The 23,606-nt window shown below is 39.7% G+C and overlaps 1 pseudogene; it reads left to right on the top strand.

Annotated features, from left to right (window-relative positions):
• The window catches only part of LOC139720462 (transcription factor AP-2-alpha-like), a 141,688-nt pseudogene that overhangs the window by 91,966 nt on the left and 26,116 nt on the right, over positions 1 to 23,606 (top strand).

A 23,606-nucleotide genomic window follows, 5' to 3' on the forward strand; every position in this document is an offset into this window, starting at 1 on the left:
CTATTTTCAGGTTTTAGAGCTTGTACCAGCACCTACCACTATACTTTACAAGTATGCGCAGGTACAGTCACTCAGATAGTATTACAACTATACTACTACGACTATACTGAAGCTACTTCAGTTCAGTTCAGTTCAGTGTATTTCTGTATTCTGTTTTCATTACAATGTATAACAATATTTGCCGATATGTCATAACTCATATGAATTGTTCCAACGCATTAATACACATTTCGGGGAACGCTTGTAAAATAAAAACGTATGGGGAGAAAAATATACAGCAATGTCAAATGGAATGTAAATTTGTTGTACGGTAAGAAACAGATCAGATTGGATGTAAAGAATAATGTGCACAATTTCATATGAAATTGGAAATGCAGGGGACCATCCTCATAAAGCAGAACTTGATTATAGATAGGAAGATTGCCCCTAAATAAACTTATAACACAATAAATGAAACTAGCTTAACTTCGAGTAAATATAGAGGCCCTACCATTGCTATTGCTATTGCTATTACTGCTGCAAATACACTACTACTCCGTACTATACCTCTACTACTACATTCTACTACTACTACTACTACTACTACTACTACTACTACTACTACTACTACTACTAGTACTACTACCACTAGTAGAAGAAGTAGTAGTAGTAGTAATACTAACTACTACTACTACTACTACTAGTAGTAGTAGTAGTAGTAGTAGTAGTAGTAGTAGTAGTAGTAGTAGTAGTAGAGAGTAGTAGTAGTAGTACCAGTAGTAGTAATATAGTAGTAGCAGTAATAGTAGTCCTAATGGTAGCAGTAATTATGATACATGTAGGCCTGGTAATGAAATACTAATATGACCATGTGCTGTTGATTCTGCTTCTGTTTGTGCTTATATTATTACTTTTATTATTTTCTGTAGTATTGTCATGATTACTGCTGTTTTACACCTGCTATTTTACGATTTATTACTAATGTTGCTCTTCCTTCATGTTATTAGTATTACTACTGCCCCTCTTCCCCCTCCCCTCCCCCCTCCATCTCCCCCTCTCTCTGTTTCGGTCACTCACCCCGCCCTGCTGAGTGGACCTACTGCTAGAGGTCATTGCGGCATTACCCCCGCCATGTCCATGCCCGTCGGGGTCTTGTGTTAAATCCCCCTATCATGCTAAACACGGCGATGGACGTGTAACCACAATTGTGCTTCGATAGGCCCTTAGTCCAATCTCGTTTGATCACTTACGGTTGAACTTGAATTCGTCATGGCAGATTGAGAAGGTGTACAGACAGACGTTAGAATAAGGGGAGGGATTCAGAGGGGGGAAATGGGTTAATCAAGATAGGGAGGGGAGGGGAGGGGAGATACGAAGTTACTGGACATAATTAGTTTCAGAACTGAATGGTGTTCCACAGCCATCTCAAAAGATGATAATAACACTTTTTTTCAATGAATCTGTGTTTGATTTCTGTAATTTTTCATAACAAAGCATTCATCTGGAATACACAGTTGTATGCAAACATAATACACACACTCATACACGCACACGAGCATGCGTACATGAAGGGTTGACATTATAACATGTGTGATCGCGTGTGTATACATACCGCGTGTGTGTGTTTGTGTTTGATATAAATTTGTTCGTTCGCGTGCGTGTGCTTTGTTTCGTTTTGTTTGCTTTTTTGTTGTTTTTTATTTCTCGAAATATGAATTTTGAGACGACGAAATGGCAGAATACAAAAATGACCACAAAGGAATAGAACCAAAGAACAATGCATTATTTTGTTTGTTTAAAATCTCTCTTTTTACATTTTGTGACTATTACTTCATGAATACTTCACTTTTTCCATGTCCCATCCATGCTTGTTTCCAATTTACCCTAAGGGCGAAAAGTGGTTATGAGTAACAGTTTAAAGGGGATGGCTAGTAACTGATCAGTGGGAATCAGTGGGAATGCTGGAGGATGATTGTTCCAATCCTTGTGGGGTTCATTTAAGAGTACATTATATATCTATTCTTGTGTGAAAATTATTTGCTTCAGAATGGTCTCATAATCAAGTAATGTGCAGTTCAATGTTTCCAGGTAAGCGTCCCTGGTCAGTGACGGGGCATTAATCTGCACATTACTTGAATATGAGACCGTTCTGAAGCAAATAATTTTCACACAACAGTAGATATATAATGTACTCTTAAATGAATCCCACAAGGATTGGAACAATCATCCCTCAGCATTCCCACTGATTCCCACTGATCGGTTACTAGCCATCCCCTTTAAAGAAACATACTCTGGTTGATAGCTAACGAGCTCGTTCGCAACTCTCCCATCCCTGCTGCGGTGTAGCCACATCACTTTCTCCAGCATCTGCACCTCCCGCCTTGCCGCGACCAATAAACACAAGAAAGAGAGAGAGAAAAAAATGGGATAAAATCGATTCTTCGCCTGAAAACCACGTCGAACCTAAGCGGGAGCGAATTTTCGATAGATACGCGATTTTTCAAGCGATTAATGGAATAAACGTCAAGCAGGTCAGTTGGAATGTGCACTTTCCTCTCGTATCTCTACCCACCCCTCCCCTCCTCTCCCTTACTACCCATCAATGTGCTTGAAAATTCCCACATGTTGTTGCCCCTTGCTTGCTAGTTCTGCATGACCCCCAAGAGTTTAGACTTTCTGGTCTTAATGCTAAATATTTAGCACATTATGCTGATTTCCATCATCCTCATCGATTAGCCACGATGACTTCGAGTCCTGACAGCTGCCCGGGTATCTCCCCGTTCCTCTTCCTCTCGTCCAGCATCCAAGTCACAACCACATTCCCATCTCTCTCCCTCCCCTTTTTTGGTTAATTTCGTGTTTTCACTCTGTCGCCTCTGCATTCGTCTGTTTTCCTCCCCTGTCGTGAGTCCCTACGAGGATGAGACAAGGCACGCCATTTTCGATTATCCGCCCAAACGGCGATTACCACAAAGAAGGTGCGATGGCGGAAAATCGCTTAGACGTCGCATCTCCTTTCCCTCCCCTCCCCCCCCCCCCCTTCTTCCCTACTTTACCTCTGTGTTGGTGTTCAAGCAAAGATTAGCTATGCTCCGACACCCTCCTACGCCATGTATCACCGAAGGTTAACGAGGAATCATGTCAGATATCAATTAAACAAAACGGAGGAGAATGGAAATAAGTTAAACACACACACACACACACACACACACACGCACACACACGCACACACACACACATCGCGTTTCTTAATTCTTGCCGTATAATATCAAATTTAAAGATAACCGGGATGATTTGCATTCATTTCATTTCATTTTATTTCATTTCCAACGAAAGTATACAATATGACAATTACATATAAACAAAGTAAAGTACAATGTTATACATTTACATATCCAAATGAGATTTAAATGCACGTCGTTTGTTTACAATGAGACAATAGACATACTTTGAATGAAAAAATATATGAAATACATGTAAACCCGATAATTTCGTAGGAGCTCGGTAGTTTTACTGGAGTCCAAATAATATCAATTTTGCCGTGTCCTTCTCCAAGGATACGCTGAAAAAGAAAAGCATGAACAAATAATATTAGAAAACAAATACACGTAGGCCCTACTTTAGGAGCAAGTATACAAGTCAATGGTGTTTAAGAGGCGCGAAAAACATCCCTCTGTGTGTGTTTTTTTTTTGTATTTTCCCTTGTCGTAGTATTTTTGATGCTGCATTCGTTACGTCAAGCATGGCGAGTGTATCTGTGCACGTGTGTAAGAGTAGGCCATTGATACTGATAACGATATGCAATTATGTTGTTTCATACTTTCATCATTTATACCGGTTTACTCCCTTTGATCTTGCATAAAATCATTTGTATTATAACACGAGGGCATCGAAATATATAGTGTGCTGTGTAGACCTATAGTTAAGATCGTGTTTGTTTTCAAAACGGCGTTGTGTTGTTGTTGTCAGCTTGTTATTGAGAGTACTGATTATTTACCTATCACTAGCTGTAGTCATAGCATTATGCTGATTGTTTTTAGTGGAACAGAACAGCGGTAGAAATAGTCCCGTCATTGTCGGTGCCATGAATGCAATGAATTGATGCAGTGGGCTAGAAAAAATAGAGAAGATAGATAGATAGACAGATAGATAGATAGACAGATAGATAGATAGATAGATAGATAGATAGATAGATAGATAGATGGATAGATAGATAGACAGATAGATAGATAGGTGGATAGATAGATAGATAGATAGGTAGGTAGATAGGTAGATAGATAGATAGATAGATAGATAGATAGATAGATAGACAATATAGAGGGGAGGGGAAGGGAGAGGGAGCGAGAGAGAGAGAGAGAGGGAGAGAGAGAGAAAGCCTTATTAAGTTGCTTCTCGTCTGAAGAGTTGTTTGAGAATGAAGGGATAAACTACTGATTCTCAATGAGTCTTCAGTCTCTTGCTGCATGGTATTGAATCGCTCCGATGCCCAATTACTTTTTCTTCTCCGCTTTTTTTTTTCTTTTCTTTGGTGGTTAAACTTTTGTATGATCAAATAATTTAATTTATTTCCACCGCCGATCCACTTGTTTTAGTTTCGATTAAAGGTAATTGCTGTCAAAACAGCGATACGAAGAACCACTCACATGCGGGACCTTCGAAATTTGTGAGAATAGTGGGACGGGATTAGATTCATAACCGCGATATGTATGCAGCGATATGATATTGCGGGAGCGCCTTGATAGAGTTTACACGACAGTCGCCGAAGAGAATTGCAACGCGGTGTGCTGCGTTGTTTTGATAACATTTTTCGCATGAGACGCCACGCGCAAAGACTAGTGGCAATATCGGTTGATTTTTGTATTCTATTTTTTTTTTTTTTTTTTTTAGCTGCCCCGTAAGCCCTGGACGAATCGTAATGAATCATTCAGTCTATGCGAATTCACTCGCCTCGTGATGTATTGGTGCGCAGCGAAATACGTTGTTAACCGCAATTTGAACGCATATAGGTTGTCATGTGCAAATGTGAAATCTATAATTCAATCCGCGGACAGGTTTGGTCGTAGCCACAAGTAGCGTGAAGTGATAGTTCCATATTCATGTTTCCTCAGCCCATGGGGTTGAGTTTGAAATGCCATCGACCATAGAATTCACCATTGTTTTTACTGGTGATTATCACTGTTGTTACTCTTCGTCTGATTTTGCAATTTCATTTCGTATGTTTTGAGAAATTATAATTTGTCTGAAGACACGACAGAGGAAAGATAAATGACATGGTCAGTCTGAAGACATGCAGCAGCATGAGTTGTTGTTGTTGTTGTTGTTGTTGTTGTTGTTGTTGTTGTTGTTGTTGTTGTTGTTGTTGTTGTTGTTGTTGTTGTTTTGTCTCTTTCTCTCTACCTTTGCACTATTGTGCATGTATCTTCTTTTGGAGAACCGGTCACGATGTTGACAACATTTTGAGATACTTTTAATAATTGTTTCATAATCTGTTTTCACCAGTGAACAACAAAATAAAATGTTGTTTGAAAGTAATTGCAAATTATCAAATCTCCGATTGAGATTTCTACTACAAAGGGCATCCATTTCATTAGATTTTACTTAATGGAGTCAAAAGGGGCCTGAGCTTTCGATCCTAGCAGAATCTTCGTCAGAGGCAAAATGACAAACAGGCAGGGAAAGTAATCACATATAAGGACTTCACACAACAAGAACAGACAGGGACAGGCTGGGTACACAAAACAAAGAAAACAAAGGAGAGGGTGGGAAGTCATGGGCAAGGAGCCCAACAGGTAAAGGGAGGGGATTAGAGCGAGCAGGAGGGTGGACAGACAAAAGGCAGAGGAGAGCGGACAGACAAAAGGCGGAGGAGGGTCAGTAATGATCATGAGGATCAAGGAGGCAACCATTGAAGGAAAGGATGAATAGGGAGGCAACATCAAAGAAAATAAGGAACACCAGAAGGATATGGAAAGGGAAAGAGTGAAAAAAGCAACAGCAAGGGAAGGGGGGGGGGGGGGGGCTGAACAAACAGGGAGCCCTAAAGGTGTACCAGGAGGAGGCAACAAAAGGAAGTAATCAAACATATCAAAGTATATACACATATAGTAATGGCAAAAGTGACAATGGAATAACAGTAATGAAAAAAATAATAATAATTGATATATATATATATATATATATATACAGATAGATAGATAAAAGAAATAAAATAAAGCACATGTGAAAACTAGGGGAGAGAAAATTGTATACATGTATGTAGATAAGCAGGCAGGGCAAAATAAGCACAAGTATGTATAAACAAACAAACCTAGTGTGTGTATGTGTAGGCGGAAAAGGCTGTATAAAAAAGATTCGGGCTATAGGAAGGAATAAATTGGGGAAAAAAGGATCTGCAAATGAAAAAAGCGCAAAGAAAGAACAAAATGAAATTAAAAAATTTTACTTAGTCAAAAAAAAATAGAGAAAGAGCTCAACAACTCATACTTCTCGTATATCGTACCCAGTGATAATCTTTTCATCAGTAGCCAAGACCCTGTTTAAGTCTTTTTTCACTCCTGTTTTTTTTTCTCCCTGTCTCTCTCATTCTTTCATTCCAACATATTCAAAGGCCGTTGCCCCTTCAATCCTGTAATATCTCCAGCTTGAAGTCAAGAAAATACTCACAATCGAGTCGAGGATATTTACCCCCAATCGAACTTCGCCATTACAATCCTATAACACTTTTTCCCCTGTAAGTCTTTACCTTTTTTTCTTCCTTTATTCTCTCTCTCTCTCTCTCCTTTCCTCCATTCCTTCCTCCCTCTCTCTTTCCCTCTCATTCTTGTTTCCTAACAAGTAGGTCATACAGAATCGGATTAGCTTTAAATCCGATGAATTCAAAAACTTGGAGAAAGAGGAAAATAGCGAGAAAAGTGGGAGGCATATTTTAATAGCACAAGAAAGAGCGGAAGGGAGGGGGGGGGGGGGGAGAGGGAATTGGTAATGTACCTAAAGCGAGGCAAATGATGGAGCTGGTAAGGAAAAGAAATGTGAAAGGTGAGAATCGAGCTCACGTAAAGGCGAGAATGAGGCAATACGACGTATCAGTGATCCAAAAGATATATTGATACGCCCTCGTAATGAATTGCGACAAGTACAAGACCCTACATGAGTCCGAACTGACCGAAGCGAGAGACGAATTCGAACCTAATTTCACGATTCGAAAGATCCACCTATCGTCGGCGGCACGTCCAAGCCCCTCACACTCCGGCTGATATCCCGGCAATCCGATAATGCGATCGCCTCCCCAGTTCTCTTGTATTCGTTTATAATATTCCGTGTACGAAACGTTCATAACTAGACGAAAATGAATTATTCGTAGCAACCATTGCGCCATATGTCGTAGGACGGGTTCGTTAAAAGATTACACTCGCTCGGCTATTTTTCCTTAGTGCGAACAAACGCCGACCGCTTTAAAGTCACAGAGAATTTCCGAGATTAATTTGCTGGAAGTGCCTAATTTTGTCATCGATCTTAGGCGGGCGAGTGTTATAGGGACGAGATGGATTACCCGCGGCCTGACAGGGGCGACTTCGCTTTGTAAAAAAGACGTTTAACTTAATCTCATTTGTACAGCGTAGCTTAATATGCTTAAAGCCGGACACATTAGGAATTAGGTCCATGAAATGAAAAGTATTACAAGCTGCCACTTCAAGTTCGTTGTCGCGGTTGCTTCTTTTCGCAAATGTGAAAATGTGAACTCCGAAAAATATGTTGCTGACACGCTGGTCACCGTCATCTATGCAATCCGGGCTATTACTGCTGAGCGTCGTTTGTGTCCATCCCCCAACAGCTAGGGATTCATCAACGTGTGGAGAACCTTTACTCCCATCCAATGTTTCAACCTTAATACCAGGGCCTAGATGATTACAAGGTAGCACACAACCTTCATCAACTTGTCAAGGGAGGGAGTTGATGTCATTCATTTTTTAGCCATTTAGCAGATCCAGGAGATCTGTCCTGATGCCTACAAGTTGTCTCTCAAATAAATCCAGCAGGTTGCTCTTTCTGACTTTTCACAATCAATTTCGATACACATTGTTTTGACTCAAGGTGTAAACGTTTATTTGAAGTAAAAATACATTTCTTTTTATATGTACAGACTGACATTGATAAAAAGTGTAAAATGGTTAACAGTATAGCAATTGATAAGTCCGATGTGTTTTTCACGCAGTACCTTACCAAATCCCATCTTCAGACTACATCGAATATGACACTATCACATAAAAACAACTCTTCTTTTAGAACAACCCCCCCCCAAAAAAAAAAAAAAAAACAAACAAACAAACAAAACAAAAACGAAACAAAAACAACAAAAACAACAAAAAACAAAAAACACAGGTCGGGTAACTACACGAACTAGTAACTACAGCCTAAGTCTCAAAACATTTGCAATTGATAAGTTGTGACAACTCTTCAATCATGTGATGCCATGATTACCACATATTCCCTTCATGTAAATATAGTTTCCAAAAGAATGAAATCAAATGATTATTTGTGTGTGGTTTGATGATAAAAAAAAGAAATAATCATCCCATCTACTTAGCATATGGATTTTGTCAGCATTCTATTTTATCATAAGTATACGTAGGACATTCCGAGTTTCCATAACGTTCTGTGTCTGTATTCGCTTGTACTTAAACTTCTGCCATTCTGTTTGTTGCATTTTACTCTATTTATCAAAGTTACCTTGAAGTTGAGTGACATGTCACTTTAAGACAGTCATGTAGTACTCTAAAGCTAGGAAAAAATGCCATATTTGTTCATTTTGTTTTGTACGCAATGAGGAGTTAAGAACGAATAAGTAGATTGAAAAGAAATAAAGTGGGAGCTAGGTTGTCGTTTACACGTGAAAAAGTAGAGCAAAGAAATCCTTGCATAGTGTGTTGGAAATTGTTTTTCCAGAAATCTATTTCCGCATAAAAATGTTGCTGCACTCCACAAATGAATTTCGCAGATTTTCATTTAGGTTCTTGACGTCATCAGAATCTAATGCGTATTTAACCAACTCTTGTTCACAAAGTTAGTACCAGTCGCAAGTGCAGGTGTTTTTGCAGACGCTTTTGGAAATGTCTCCGAACATCAACACCCTTAAAACGTAATAACATTTCTCTGTACTAAAATTTCACATTATTTTTTCTTAACACCACATTTTAGTTGTTACGTTCTTTGCACTCAGTTTGTGTGTGGGCGAAATGTTACGACTAATGGGTAACCAAAAATAAGTCGTTATGACATACAAATACAAAGAATTATATTAATAACTCATGATGTACGACACAAGAGGACATGAATGAGTTTGTTGGCTTTGCAAAACACAAGAAAAATCTACCCCTCTCTTGTTAACCCACGCCCCTCTTGAGTTGTTGAAATCCGTCTGCCATGTCCAAAATGCCACAAATCATTACGTATCAACATGATTTGATAGAGTGTCATTATGCCATTGTGCACCGCTACAGGTCTTGCCCAGTTTATCATACTCGCAATTATGATTCCAGTCGCCCTAATTACAGAGCAAATGGTAATGTTGGTGAAAGTGGCTCGTATTGGAAAAATCTAAGTTGTGGGAGGTAAGAATTGTTGAAGAGGCCGTGTCAGAGAATGGGGTTGGATGAATTTGTCATGCATTCCTACATTCCAATCAGTAGAAGAGACATCAGAAATAACATGTATACACATATTTGTGCTTCAATGCCCCCCGTGAAAATACGACCGACACGTTTGACCGCTAGTTACCTGCACTCACCTTTCCCCCTGTTTATAGCAAGAGCACCAGAGGTCACAAGCGGTATTAGACGCTCGGGGTCCTGTTTTGCCGAGTTCCAATTTCATTCTTGTCTCTCTCTCTTTTCCCTCCTCCCCCTCTCCCTCCCTCCCTCTCTACCCTCGTCTCTCTTTTCTGTTACTGCTTACGTTATTCCTCTCTCTCTCTCTTTTTTGTCGATGTATTTTTCCCTCTATAGCTGCAGCACTGGGCTGTGCGTCTCTCAGCCTCGCTGTGTTTGAATTGGGTCAGAGCGCGGAAGCCTTGCCCACATTTCTAGCTCTCCTCTTCTCCCCGTGTCCTCTCTCCAGCCCACTCTGATCGTGAGCCCCTGTATCCACATCATTTGAACACCACCCCCTTCCTTCACCCCTCCATCCCTTCCCTACCCCCTCCTCCTCCTCCTCCTCCTCCTCCTTTGTTATTTATCAATCATTCCTTTCATGCAGGGCATCTTACTCCCGTATTTCCTTTGTTTTTACTAACCTTGTCAGCCTCTTTCCATTGAGATTCGGCATCATTTGCATCTTTGACTCTCGTCTCTTAACGTGGCCATCCTCTACCCGGCTCCTTAATGACACCTTATATCTCGCTTTATCTTTGTTCTTTCTTGTTAATTCCCTTTTCCCGTAAGCATTCCCTCCCCCCACCGTTTTTTTCCCGTTTGTCTGTTCGTTTGTTTGTTTGTTTTAACGATCACAACTTCAACTGCACCGCCATCCTGTGTATTATAGCGATGAAATGCGTTGGATATAACATACTTAACCTATCTCTACATTGTGTGAGCTGCATCAAATCTTCCAGGTTACTTTTGTCCATACCAACCTGCTTCCTACCCTTAGAGCTTGTAGCTCCATGTTCTACCTGTCGCGTATAACACCGTTTGCTCCCGCGCCATTTCTGTGTCTCCCCCTTCCAGCCCTCCCGCTTTCACTCTCGAAAAGCTAAACCTGTGTCCTGTCGGTCTGACATCTCCCTTTCCCATCTAGTATTTCTTCTTTCTCTCCATCTCCTCTCTATCACTGCCTCCTCCCCCTCTCTCTCTATTTTTCTTTCCTTATCTTTCTCATTTTCTGTCTTTCTCCACTTCGTCCACTGGCTCCTCTCTCGTATGTGACGTAAGGCAACAGACATGAATGTTCCCTGTGTGTCGCCGCATCACCCCAAGGCACTATGTAGCTTTGAATGTCGTTGAATGTTGTTGTTTTTTAATAAATCCGCGTGGATACCTGTAGCAAGGATTGAATCACATTCTGTGCTCGCCCTCCCAAGCATCAATGAACACGTAAAAACGGTGCAATTCTGTGTTGCGAAGCTCGAAGTGACATAATTTTGAAGAAAATACTTCCCATAAGGTAAAGTTGTCTGTTTAATTGGTAATGGCTTACGTTTTACCAATGGAGCTAAGTAAGCAACACATCAACACGAAAACTTTGAAGGCGGCTTTGTTACATTGTGGTGGATAAGCCTACAGCTCTGACGTCGATTTTCCCGAAGTGAGAAAAAACTCCTTTTCCTTTTGCAAATTAGGCTAAAATTCTTCCAGAAATCATGAGAGACAGTTTCTGAACAATCACACTTGTAACGAGAGCATGCTATTTACAGCATTCATGAGTGTATGTGAAGTCTTTTGACGACCTTTGTCCCCATTCCCTTCTCCACTGTCTGCACCTTAGCCTAAATCATTACCAACATCTGCTTTGTTTATTTGTTTCCTCCTAGACGTTGTTCTCCACCAGATCCCACAAATTTATCATCCGATCTCTCACCAAAATAAAACGCGATTCGTGCATCTTTCACCATCTTAATAAAATCAGCATCATTAGTTAAATAACTGCAGTTTAGTTTCCAATATCCAGGACCTGTAGAAGGTTGGTCATCTTTAAATCGAAGCATTACAACAGAATGATCTGATTGAACGCCTGGACATATTTTTGAATCTAAACAATTATTCATCAACGATTCGTGCATCTTTTGCATTCAAGAGTGATCATCCTCAGATCCCAACCCATTCATTGTGATAATTATTGTGATTAAAGTTTACGTCGTCATCCCTTGTATCACCATCATTATCGTCGTCGTCGTCGCCGTCGTCATTATCATCATCATCACTTTCAGTAAACTTGACGTCGTAGTCTTCTCACTCTTGCCATTATAATAATTTCATTATCCAGTTACATATTATCGACAGCAGTGTCTTCATAATCCACATAGCATCCTCCTCCTCCTCCTCCTCCTCCTCCTTCTCATTATCATCATCATCATCATCATCATCATCATCATCATCATCATTTTCATCCTCATCGTCATCATCATCGTCATCATCATATTCATATTCATCATCTTCGTCATTATCATAATCATTATTAGCATCGTTTTCTTTCTCTAATTCGCAACCATTTTCTCCATTATTATCAGTTTTGCCGTTGGACTATATAAGTTATTCCACAATTTGTGTCGAAAATGTCTGCGGTCAGTAACAACGGTATAACACATTAGCGCTTCGTCATTGGATCCATAGTTAAGATTTTCCCTTCTCTTATCCCAACGACAATATTAAGTTCATCCACACCTCCTCTTCCACATTCTGACCCCCTCTCGTTTGGAGACTCCCTCTACCACCGCTCTTGTTCCAAGCTGGAGTTTCCCCCGGAGGATCCCGGCGGCGGGGTCCAGGGTAGCCCCATTGAGCCCTGCAAACATATCGCTTGCACGACCCAAAGTAGGTCCGGTAATTGAGACATAATCAACACAAAATATGATTGCTATATCTCGAGAACTCCGTTCCGCCCGCTTGTGTGCAGCGGCTGTTTGGGAAGCGATGCAGTCTAGAGCAGTCTGTATCATACCTGTCTTCATTCAAATCGAGGGACAAATATTATCTTAATGCAGTAGGATAAAGTCGTATCATATGCCAGATCAGGTGGGCGTGGTGTGGAGTGGCCTAGAACACTCAAGCTGTTCCAACAAACGAAGTATTACTCGACATAAAGAATATCGACCAAACGGTACTTCTGTATTCGTACACAACACACCAGCAGTGATATCAAGCTAGCAGTACTCATGTGCTTGTTTTGTTGGAAATTGAGATGAAAGATGATATCAAACATTGTAGTTTTGTTATTGTGCAAATTAAGTCTTATGTCCGGTTTCTCCCTATTCGAGCACCTTCCGGTGTTTTGTCGGAATGTATTATGTGAGTGGCTATACTTTACTTATGAACAGAACACTATATTTTTTCTGTGAATTTCTTATTGAATGAATTTGAATTCTTTACGTTTTTATGGTACTGAAAGAGCTGTACGGCCACTCTATTTATGCGTGTCATTTTTAGTAACGATGTGTTTACGCCTTACATTAATTGTCATCTAAACTCCCCACAAATTATAAGAGCTGAGTCCTAACGATTCCAACAACCTTAGTAGTCATTTTAATAGAAATCCCTTTCCTGAAAGTTGTGTCGAAGAGTTTTACAGAGAAATATCCGCCTAACATGGCCTCATCGTGGCATCCGATTTCCATATTTTGCATTTACTCTGTACACTTATATAGATCACTACAGAATGTGGGAAATGCTTTTGTGATAGACATTATGTTGCAATTCTCAGCATGGAATATCACACACTGTATGTGTTACATTCTAGTTTGCGCCTTGATATATCTGCACGGGCAGTGGATATTGTAATTCTGCTTTCGAGATCCAGAAAGTTTCAGTCTCGAGAATTACAGCCAAGGTATTTTTTTTTGTCTTTTTTCCCCCATAATCTACATTTTCTCAAGCCTCTACGGAAGTCTGCCATAGATGCCGAGCAGTACGCACGCACAACAATGAACAATTTATCAAAATCCCATTAAAGATAAGAAGTTATGAAATTTAAAGGATTCGCTAATTTTTACAAAACATGTTTGATTCCAACTTTTACTAGTTGATATGAATATGCAAATGAACTGAGCTAACGTCATCCCCTTCGCAATTTTCACTTATTGTGTAAAAAAAAATAGAACTGACAAAAAATCAAGCCTTCTGCTACAAAACATACTTTTATTCATAGCTTAATAACTTTGAAACGATAATCAATCAGATATGATATAATTTGAGACTGATTGCGTTTGAAAAAAAAAACACAATGGAAATTTATATTTGGCATATTGTGGGTATGACGTCATCAATTCACTCATTTGCAAATTCATACTGACGGTTGAGTATTCTTCAATTTTCATTCCATTTTGGTCAAGTTTTTCTCAGCTGTGCTGTGCTTGTAAAATTTCACTTTTTCGTTTTAAATTAGCTTTTACTTTTCAGGAATTGTCTGTTTATGTGATTCATCAACATTCATAAGAGTGTTCTGATAGCTGTTTCAATTCCTCACGAATTACTCCGCAACGTTTGTATTTTGTCATTACAGGAATACGGCAAAAGAATGAAAACGGGAAGGATGGTCTAGTAGCCAACGTCACATCGCCCAACGATGTCTTTTGTTCAGTTCCGGGTCGACTCTCGCTCCTAAGTTCAACGTCTAAATACAAGGTCACGGTAGCGGAAGTACAGCGCCGCCTATCGCCACCGGAGTGTCTGAACGCGTCGTTGCTAGGGGGCGTGCTAAGGAGGTAAGTGATATATAATATATATTAATTTATAAAGCGCAAAACCTATAGACATATATTCTTCTGCGCTTCTTCTACCTTTATTTTTGATGTCGTCGTCTCCGTCGTCAGAAATATACGACAGTACGTGCATGGTACTTCCGCTTTGTCATCCTTGACGTTGACGCGCAACAATTATCTTAGCATTATCTCCTCCTGTTACCTGAACAGTGTTGCTCAAAACCGATCCTAGCTCATGCACATATATATTTCTATGTCACACAGGAGAGAGAAAGAAGTGTAGTGGTGCCCCTCTTTTGGAGGAACCATGGTCCTCTTTGCGGCAGACCATATCAGTTTGTTGCCACGAAATGACGAGGAGACCGTTTCAAGATATAGGACTATAAACTAGATTAACTCTGGAGTTAGAAATAGAAAACCAATGTGGTTGCCACAGATGAAAAAATGTTCCTTGGGAGGATTCGTATATCCAAAAGTTTGGATTTTTTTAGCATATGTCTGAATTTAAGCAAACTTCTGTTCTGGTCTATTTGTTTGATGTTTGAAACTCAAGAACATTTTGTGGATTTTTCACCAAAATCATCATTGCGATTCCCTCCTACGAGTAACGATAGTAGAGTGGGTGCAGATAATTAGATACAATTGTACTTTGATGACTTGTGGTATACCTCGAAGCAAAGATAGATGTACATATTTACACTATTTATTATCAGTATGTGGGAAAATATATTCTTTCAAAGTAGGTGTGATAAATAACGTTCTTACGAAATTACTTTCTCATGCCAGCCACTTCGTGAAAGTGATACACAGCTCTGGTAAAATTAAACTCTTACTAATATCTAGCAGAGATGAGAAAGAACTATCATTGCAGATTTTACTGTAGCTCTAAGTGCAGTGGTAATTTTATGAGTTTATGCTTATATTATTCAAGTTACAATAGTAGCCGTCATTTCAACCCGTAAATTGTCGCCAACCACAGATCATCGGTTTTTAATGTAACCGCTTCGTGTGGTAGTACCTGCTGTCAATTGTATGGTTCCAGTCATTCATCGTCATGTAGATAATATATAGCAAAAAGAAAAAAAATGAAAATGGTATGAGAAAACCTCGACAACCACAACACTGCTGCGTTCCCCTCAATAACCCCGCGCATAGCATTTTGTGACCCGCGTCGACCCCGAAAGAAAACCCTCAAAAGATACGCGGCGCCGGGTTCGCTGCTTTCAAAAGGACCCGAAAAGTAAATACGATTTAATATTCCGTGTTGATACGTTCTTTAATGTGGAACGAGATTTGGACTTTTTGTGTTTAAAGAATGGGTATTTAGCATCTGCAATGTTTCTTTTGGTTCGTGGTATTTTTCCCTCCACTCTATTCTTTCATATCAACAGCGCTGTATAAGGGTGATGTTAACTTTGTAAACTTATTTGTTCTGAATAACGGCTGCTTGTGGTATGTATTAAGCCTACCAGTGTAATATGTGTTATTCAGGAGTTGTTTCTCCTCATGTAGTGTGTACATCCACGTATTACTATAACCGACAATGGCATGAGTTTCTTCTAAGACATTTTGCATGCGAGAAACCTATGTTATCAGATTGTAAAATTCATAAAGAACAGTAACGCTGTCATGAACTTCCTCTGTACAGCTAAAGGGCATGTTCCTTCAGCATTTCAGTAAATTTGTCTGGTAACGACAGAATGTTATTGTCTTTGAGCGGGCCTGATATTGAACACTGTAACGTATTCAATGCTGTGGGAGTATTGTGGGATGTACGCAGAGTATTTTGTAGACATCTCTTGCAGTGAATATTGCATAGTTTACTGTCCCTGGGTTGATTATTAAACTAGCATGGCAAATTCAGCGACGTATGATTCTAAATTCATTTCAGATTAGTTGGTATACACAAGTAGGTATAACTTTATAGTCAGCTCAGTAAGGGAGGAAGGTTCTCTTGATACTTTTCACGTGATTGATTGAATAAACGCCCCTCGGAGCTCCACACAGCGCACTGTACGATTTTGCTGCTATTTCATAACTAACTTATCACCCCCTGACCTCTAATGCGGTGAGACCTCTTCAAAATCTCAAAACTATCCACGCGTCGTTATGGGTGGGACTACGGGGAATGGGTCTGTGCGTAAATGGGTCTCGATCGCTGTCAGCACACAAGAAGTCACATTTAGGTATTCTCCCCCGCTCATTGTGTCTCGTGGTTTTAATTGTCATCGATAAAATAAATTTCAGGTTCTTTCAGAGATGCTAACGAGGTAAATGCGAACATTTTCTATGACTTAGCAAGGGGCTCGTTTGAAAGGAATGACCCTCAACGGCTAAAGAGGAAACTCGTCGAACCGCACCGAATTGAGTGCGTCGAACTCGGGACAAAAGCGGGCCGAAAAATTGAATATTTTGGAGCTTAATAGAGACGTAGAAAATGGGGGAACAGTCTTACGAACAAAGGGGGCAAAAAGTAATATGCTCCGGTGGAGTGGTTTTATTGAAAGGAACACGGGTGTTTCGTGCTAAATAACAATCTTTTATGATTTTTTTTTCTCTGTCGAGCTCTGTCTGGCTATCAGCTCGTTTTCATCGAGAGAGAAGAAATAAGAGAAAGAGTTGGAGAGAGAAGAAGGAAGGCAAAAATGATCGATGGCCGTTTACGAGTGGGACTAAAGGATTCGAGCTCGCATAAAAACCGTCCATGAATAGACAGTGAATCTTCAAAGTTTGATTTCGATGAAAACTGGCAGGGCAGCCCATACTATGGAATGGGAGAACCTAGACAGACCAGAAAAAAAAAAAGATCTTTGAGCTCCACTATTAAATGGCATTGAGAAATTTGTTACAATTTTTATCTCTGATAATACCCCGGGGTAGAGAGACCCCGCCGGACATATATCATCCTTTAGATGGCGCTGAAAAGAGGATGGTGGAATTTCTCCATCAGTAATTGATTTATGCGATAATCCAAATTCGTTATCATCTCCCTTTTCTTTTCCCCCTCTTCACCAAGCCCTGTAATCGCGCCCATAAGTGAGGCTGGGTGGATCTAATGATGAAATGAAGGACGTTAGGAACAGAAAATGGAAAACCATCGACAGCAAAGGGTGGTCGTTTTTCAATGAGTGGTTCAGTCGTGGGACTGCTAGTGAGGGAACTTCCTGGCAAACTTTGTATAGCTTTACATCTTTGGGTTTATACTGTACATTCCTATGAAGACAAAAAGAATAGTATGCACCGACTACAAGTGTATTTGAAAATCTACACTTTATTGCATTATCAACTCGTTAATGCACCTCCCCCCGCCAAAAAAAAAAGAAAGAAAGAAGAGAAATAGGTATGAAATGAAAAAAAAAAAACCCTAAATCTCGTATCTCATGAAGATGTATATACCTGAAGCAGCATTGGGCTCGCCCAAGTCTTGTCGACTAAGATACGCCATTTACGGAAAGAAACAAACTATTGTATTTTCCCCCGTATTCTGCTTACGTTGTCCACCAAGGGTAAAAGAGAGAAAAGGTAACATAATTATTTCAATTTTCTCTAACGCGCAATGCACCAGCACTTTTCCAGAGGCCGGGTTTTTTTCCCCCTCTATCTTTCTTGAACTCTGTTACATACTATTTGGGAATAAATTCTTAATGTTAATTTTCTTCAGTATACATGCATTTTTAACCTAAACGTGTAAATGTAAAGATAGACAGACAGACAGACAGATACATAGGTAAATAGATATGTATAAGAAATTATATCTATATACATTGCGTTCTGACAAACTGGTGTTTAAAGTTAATACTTCTCGGGTTTCGTGTCTTACAGGAAAATGCCAGGGTAGTTTAAAAGTTAGTTTGAAAGGAAAAAGTGAAATATGAATAGAACACCACTGAAAATTTGGTCAACAAAATCGAACTAAAAGTAAGAAAGTTTGATATGAAAGTTCAAAGATTCTTTGATTTTTGGCATAACAGTTCTTGAACAGTTGATATTACTTACAATGTAAATGAGTGAGTTCATGATGTGATCATATCACAAGTTTCCATTAATCGAGTGAACTAAATGATGGAAATTTATTTTTCTTTTTTGTTTTTAAATGTGCAAAAACATGTTGTTATTCTTCGTTGAAAAACTTCAAAATAACCGACTTACGATCAGTCAGATAAATCAAAATTTGAGACTGGGACATGATTGAATGAACAATGGAAAATTTAGACAAAGTTATGTACAAACTATGTGGCAAGTTGTGAGGGGATGACATGACCACTCTACTATTTGCATCTAGTATTCATGATGACTGCTCAAAAACTGTTTCGGGTAAAATAAGCAAAATTTCACAATTTCATATCCTCCTGATTATCTAAACGAGTTTGATCAAAAATTATTTGTTGTGCAAAGAAAATTTTATTCCTGCTTTTCAAATGATATCGGACCCTCCATTACCATGGCTGACTTGTTACGAAATATGCGATCATTTTATAGCCATTAAGCACACCGCAAAAAAAAAAAAAAAAATAATAATAATAATGATAATGAATAGATAAATAGAAATAAAAATTGTCAAGGTCTACATTAATATGTAATGAATAGATGCTATCTACCTTATCCAACATTGCAAACATTCAATCTAATCGAGCATTTAATGGATGTAAATCATAACTAAAATTGAATCAAGTTTTCATTAACATTTCAATGAATAGAGGTATACATTATGTTCGTCAGGGCAACACACACCCCGGCTGCCGCGACCTGATTACAGATGCACGCAGGCGTAGTAACCGGGCACTAACCATGTTAACATCGCCATCATCATTGCAGTGACATCTGAAATATCAAACTGGTTTCATTCAGGGTCCTATTGATATCAGCGACAACCAAAAATAGATGAAGGTGTGTAATATCACCCGCAGAGATCGCGACGCTCACAAACCGAGCGATATTATCAGTGTAGCATGGCGCGGTCATGGCTGGGTGTTAAAATGTTGCACGTCGTGTCGGAGCGTTTCCATAGAGGTGGCGCCATTTCAGAAAAGTCGGCGCGCGCGTGTTTCTGCTTTTCTCCCCACAGTTATAAGCTTGTAGCAAACAGAGCGGACGATCAGCGAAGCGTTAAGAAATGTCTACATTATAAGTTTGTTTGTTTATTTTTTTATCTTCTCCTCTCGTGTGCGTTGCCTGCACCTGATTATCCTGCGCGTTGTATGAAATACCGTCTTTGACATAACCATCACTAGATAATGTGTTGTACCGACAAAATGCAACTGAATATTTTATTTCTCTGTATCGGTAATTCAGGGGTGTAAATTGCCTAAACAAGCAAATCCCTAATGCTTTGAATATCGCGTTGAAGTTACACGTTTCATCTGATTCAGAGTTGTGTGCAGCAATAAGCGAATGATAAGTTCGGTAAATGTGATGGGGTCGACATCACGTGAGCGTCTTTTATTTCTAACCTTTTTTATGACAAAATCCGTCTATAACACTGTTGTTTAAAGTGTGACATTTGTTTAATATCAAGAATCTTTTTTTTTCTGCAAATTGCAAATTATCTTGAATGTCTAATATTTTCTTTTGCTGGCAACGCATGTTTGACATGTCAAAAACATCGAATTACTTTTCGTCCTACCATTTGCTTTCTAATTTCAATAATAAGTTTTTACCAAAAGCATAAAGTGGCGTCTGAGGGATTACGTCGTCAGAAGCTTACCTGCGAGAATGAACCAAATCATAATATGACACGATTATGCCATAACTGGCTTAGGTTCACGACGTTACTTTTGCCTAAGGATGTTGAACGAATGGTTACATCCTCAACAATATAAAGTTTGCATCTCGTTCAGATGATAGTAGGTCAGTCATGCTGTCAGTACGGAATATTACTGGATTTATTTGTTTGGATGAAACAGAAAGAGAATCCTTGGGTAACTGATAATTCTTTTTTCTTAATGTCAGTCAATGCAGAATATTCTGAAACATTCATTTTTCAATTTCCATTCTGGTTAGGGAATTTCGGTTGTACCAGATCTGACTCTAGAACACCATTATTGAAAACGTAAAAATTTCAATAAGTGGGAAAAAAAAACCCTTTTGCGTTTGCTATATTCATGCATCGTCATATTATTTAGACTTTCTTCGATTAATCATTGCATCCAGATTCAGACAGTATATTCAACCAAAACGGAGGACTTCGATGTTTAGATTTTTCATATGGAGTTCGTGACTTTACTGTTGGGATATATCCAGGCGTAAAGGGTAGGAAAAAAAAGGTTCTTACCTGTCAACGTCTGACGAACTGCTGAGTGGCGCTCGGAAATAGGTAGAAAAGAAAAAACGAAAACATGGGTTTTTCTACTTCGTCTTTCGCGTCTTCTCCTTCATTTCCTTTTCTTTTCTTTTCACTCACTGGCCCCCAAGGGGATCTGTCAGGTGTGATAAAACGCAAATAAACCCGCGGTTTATTTTTATGACGAGTACTGAGTGAATTTTCTCCCAAGTCTGCAGAGAGGCATTTTGCGCGGCCATGCGTATCACTCGGTATTTTCCTATGCGCGGGACTGTAGGTCGCTCTTCGTAGCCCGGGGCGGCGATTTCTTCCAACCTCGTGCGCTCTTCTTGCGACGGGTTTTTACCCCGTAAGAACAAGGAAAGAGGAGCGAAAGGTTTTTATGACCCGAAGTAACCCCAGAAGGCCTAGATACCGCGTTTGCATCCTCACAATAATCTGTACGCTAGTATTGATATGTTTCAGCTCAGTTTGACGGCTGTATTTCAGCAAACTGTTACCCGTCCGCTTGTAGAAGCAACATCACATTTTAGTCAGAATGTTCTCATACAGCAGTTAAATTCGTCTCGCCATGGCCAACACACGCGCACTCATTATAATACTATGTCCTCTCTGCCTGACAAATTTGTTGCATATATATGCCCACCAGCCAGATAGACATTTATACCCAGGGCCCTTCCATGGTTATGCCATGGAGTTATTACTCCATGGTTATATAATAGCCCTGCAACGCGTCACATTCAAAGATTTAGCCCCACTCGTAAATCATGTTAATGTCATGAATTACCCACTTCAGGTGACCCATTTAATATAATTTTTACCATTGAAATCATTCAGCATTCACGTGTTACGTCTTCCAGACAAAGATGCTAATGTAGAATTTCATGAGATGATCTCTCATTATCATTACTGGCTTGAATGGTTCTTGTTGTAATATTCAATTTATGATAATCTCGTATCAACTGGGCATCATCTTCTCGATTCAATCAATCAACAGGCATCACCGAGCAAGAGGGTTTTGAATGAAGAAGTGGCAAAAATTCAGTACTAAATCTTGACGCTCCTTGGTACCATTTTTTAAGCTATTAGTTCTATCTCTAGTTTGTTTTTTTTTTTTTACTTTCGGTATTTGTTTTGTTTTGATTTGCTGTTCATTATTCTTTTTTTTGCCTCTTATACTTCTTCGAAATTAAAAAGCACTAAAAGATTAGGTGAAAGTGATGTATATTTTCATCAAGAAAGTTAAAAATCGTATAATCCAGCTGCCAAAAGCGTTTCCCACCTCTGTTCGCTCCGTTGTGCTTTGGCAATTCTCTCAAATCGCTGAACATCTCCGATCAGGGGGAGCTCGCGGTCCATTTAGAAATGAACACGGGGTTAATGGACCAGCTACGGGCGAGACAACTTCCTCGACTCGACGACTCCTCCGTGACCCCGTGAACCCTGACCCCACGTCATCGGAGGTCAAAATCAATATCGCAATGGCTTCGTGTAATCACTCGACGACATCCTAGCTCATTTACAGACTCTGAGGTTTTCGTTCTCGCTTTTTTTGCTCACTCCCCCCCCCCCCCCCCTACTCTCAGTCATTCTACTGATAATGACTTATCCACATACATTTCGTAGATTGACTCATTGGCGTTTTGTGTTGAATTAATCGAAAATGAATCCGCCAAGCCGGAGTAAAAGAGAGAGAAAAAAGGGAGAAAGATATTCATACAAGGGGCCGTGATGGAGTGAATACAACAACACGCAAAACAAACTCTGCCCACAGCTCTTCAATTGAATCGCCATAGAGGGCGGAATTCAAATTATTGTTTTATGTCTGTGCGTCGTTTGGGGTTGTGTTACCTCCTGAGACTATGGCGCTAGTTATTACGGGTAGCGGCGATATTTTACTGGTTCTATTTTTATTACAATCGAGCATTTTGTCTCTAAACCTTGTCCTTTGCCTGGTTAGTAAATGTTTGTTTACATTTTTGGACTCCATTCAGGATAGAGATAGTGGCGGTGGAGGGGAAGAAAAGAAGAATGTATTATTATTCCGACATAGTTATGGCTTGGTAACTTATATCTATTCAGAGAACGCTATAGGATTGAAACCTTCATCTAAACGTGATACGGATCTCGCATTGTACGACCTGCATGATTTTGTTGTCTTGGGTCTATTTTAAGTCACTCTAGCATAAAACAGATAATAAGTCCGGGTAGCTAAATTTGTGAAAGAGCAGCGAATCTTCGTTAAAATTCGTTTTTCTTTGTTTGCTTGCTTGGTTTTGGTGGTGTCCCAAAATCATGTCCAGTATCTTATTATTATTATGACATGTTCCTTGTGGTTACAGCCCTCGCTACACGGACTATATCGGTGATGGACGTATCACAGGCAATCACGTTAGCTTAGGGGCAGATGCTCAGCAGTATCGGATGCTACTTGGAAACCAAGATGATTATGGCAATTTCCAAACTAGTTGCTGCGATCATCGGTTAAGAAAAAAAATGCTGCCACCAACGTCTTTCATGCCGCCAGTCCAATATGTAGACATCTTTGAACGAGAAATAATCTTCTTCAAAGGGAATGCAACAATTCTCAAGCAGGAGATTTATTTGAGATCCTGTGCGACAGGGGCCTATGGTCTAAACCAAAGAGGTACTTCGCCTAGTACCTCCTTGGTCTAACTAAATTAAGGCCAATATTATCTAAAGCAATCGCTTCGTTTTTACTCATAGTAATCAAGAGAACGACATGATGAGTTGAATAAATCACAGATCCGCAGACGTATCATGCCAAGATCCCCCCCCCCCCCCCCAAGATGTCGAGGTAAGAAGAAAGCTTTATGCGCATGCCTAGTGGCGTCAGCAAGATGCGTGCATGGCATTCGTAGTTTCAGGGAGGTGAGCCCCCCGGTAGTTTTAAACCCTTGCCACGTTATCTTCTTGTCC

Source organism: Diadema antillarum, unplaced genomic scaffold, assembly GCF_040938485.1.
Source record: "Diadema antillarum isolate AM-2024a unplaced genomic scaffold, OU_Dant_1.0 scf00000128, whole genome shotgun sequence".
NCBI lineage: Eukaryota > Metazoa > Echinodermata > Echinoidea > Diadematoida > Diadematidae > Diadema > Diadema antillarum.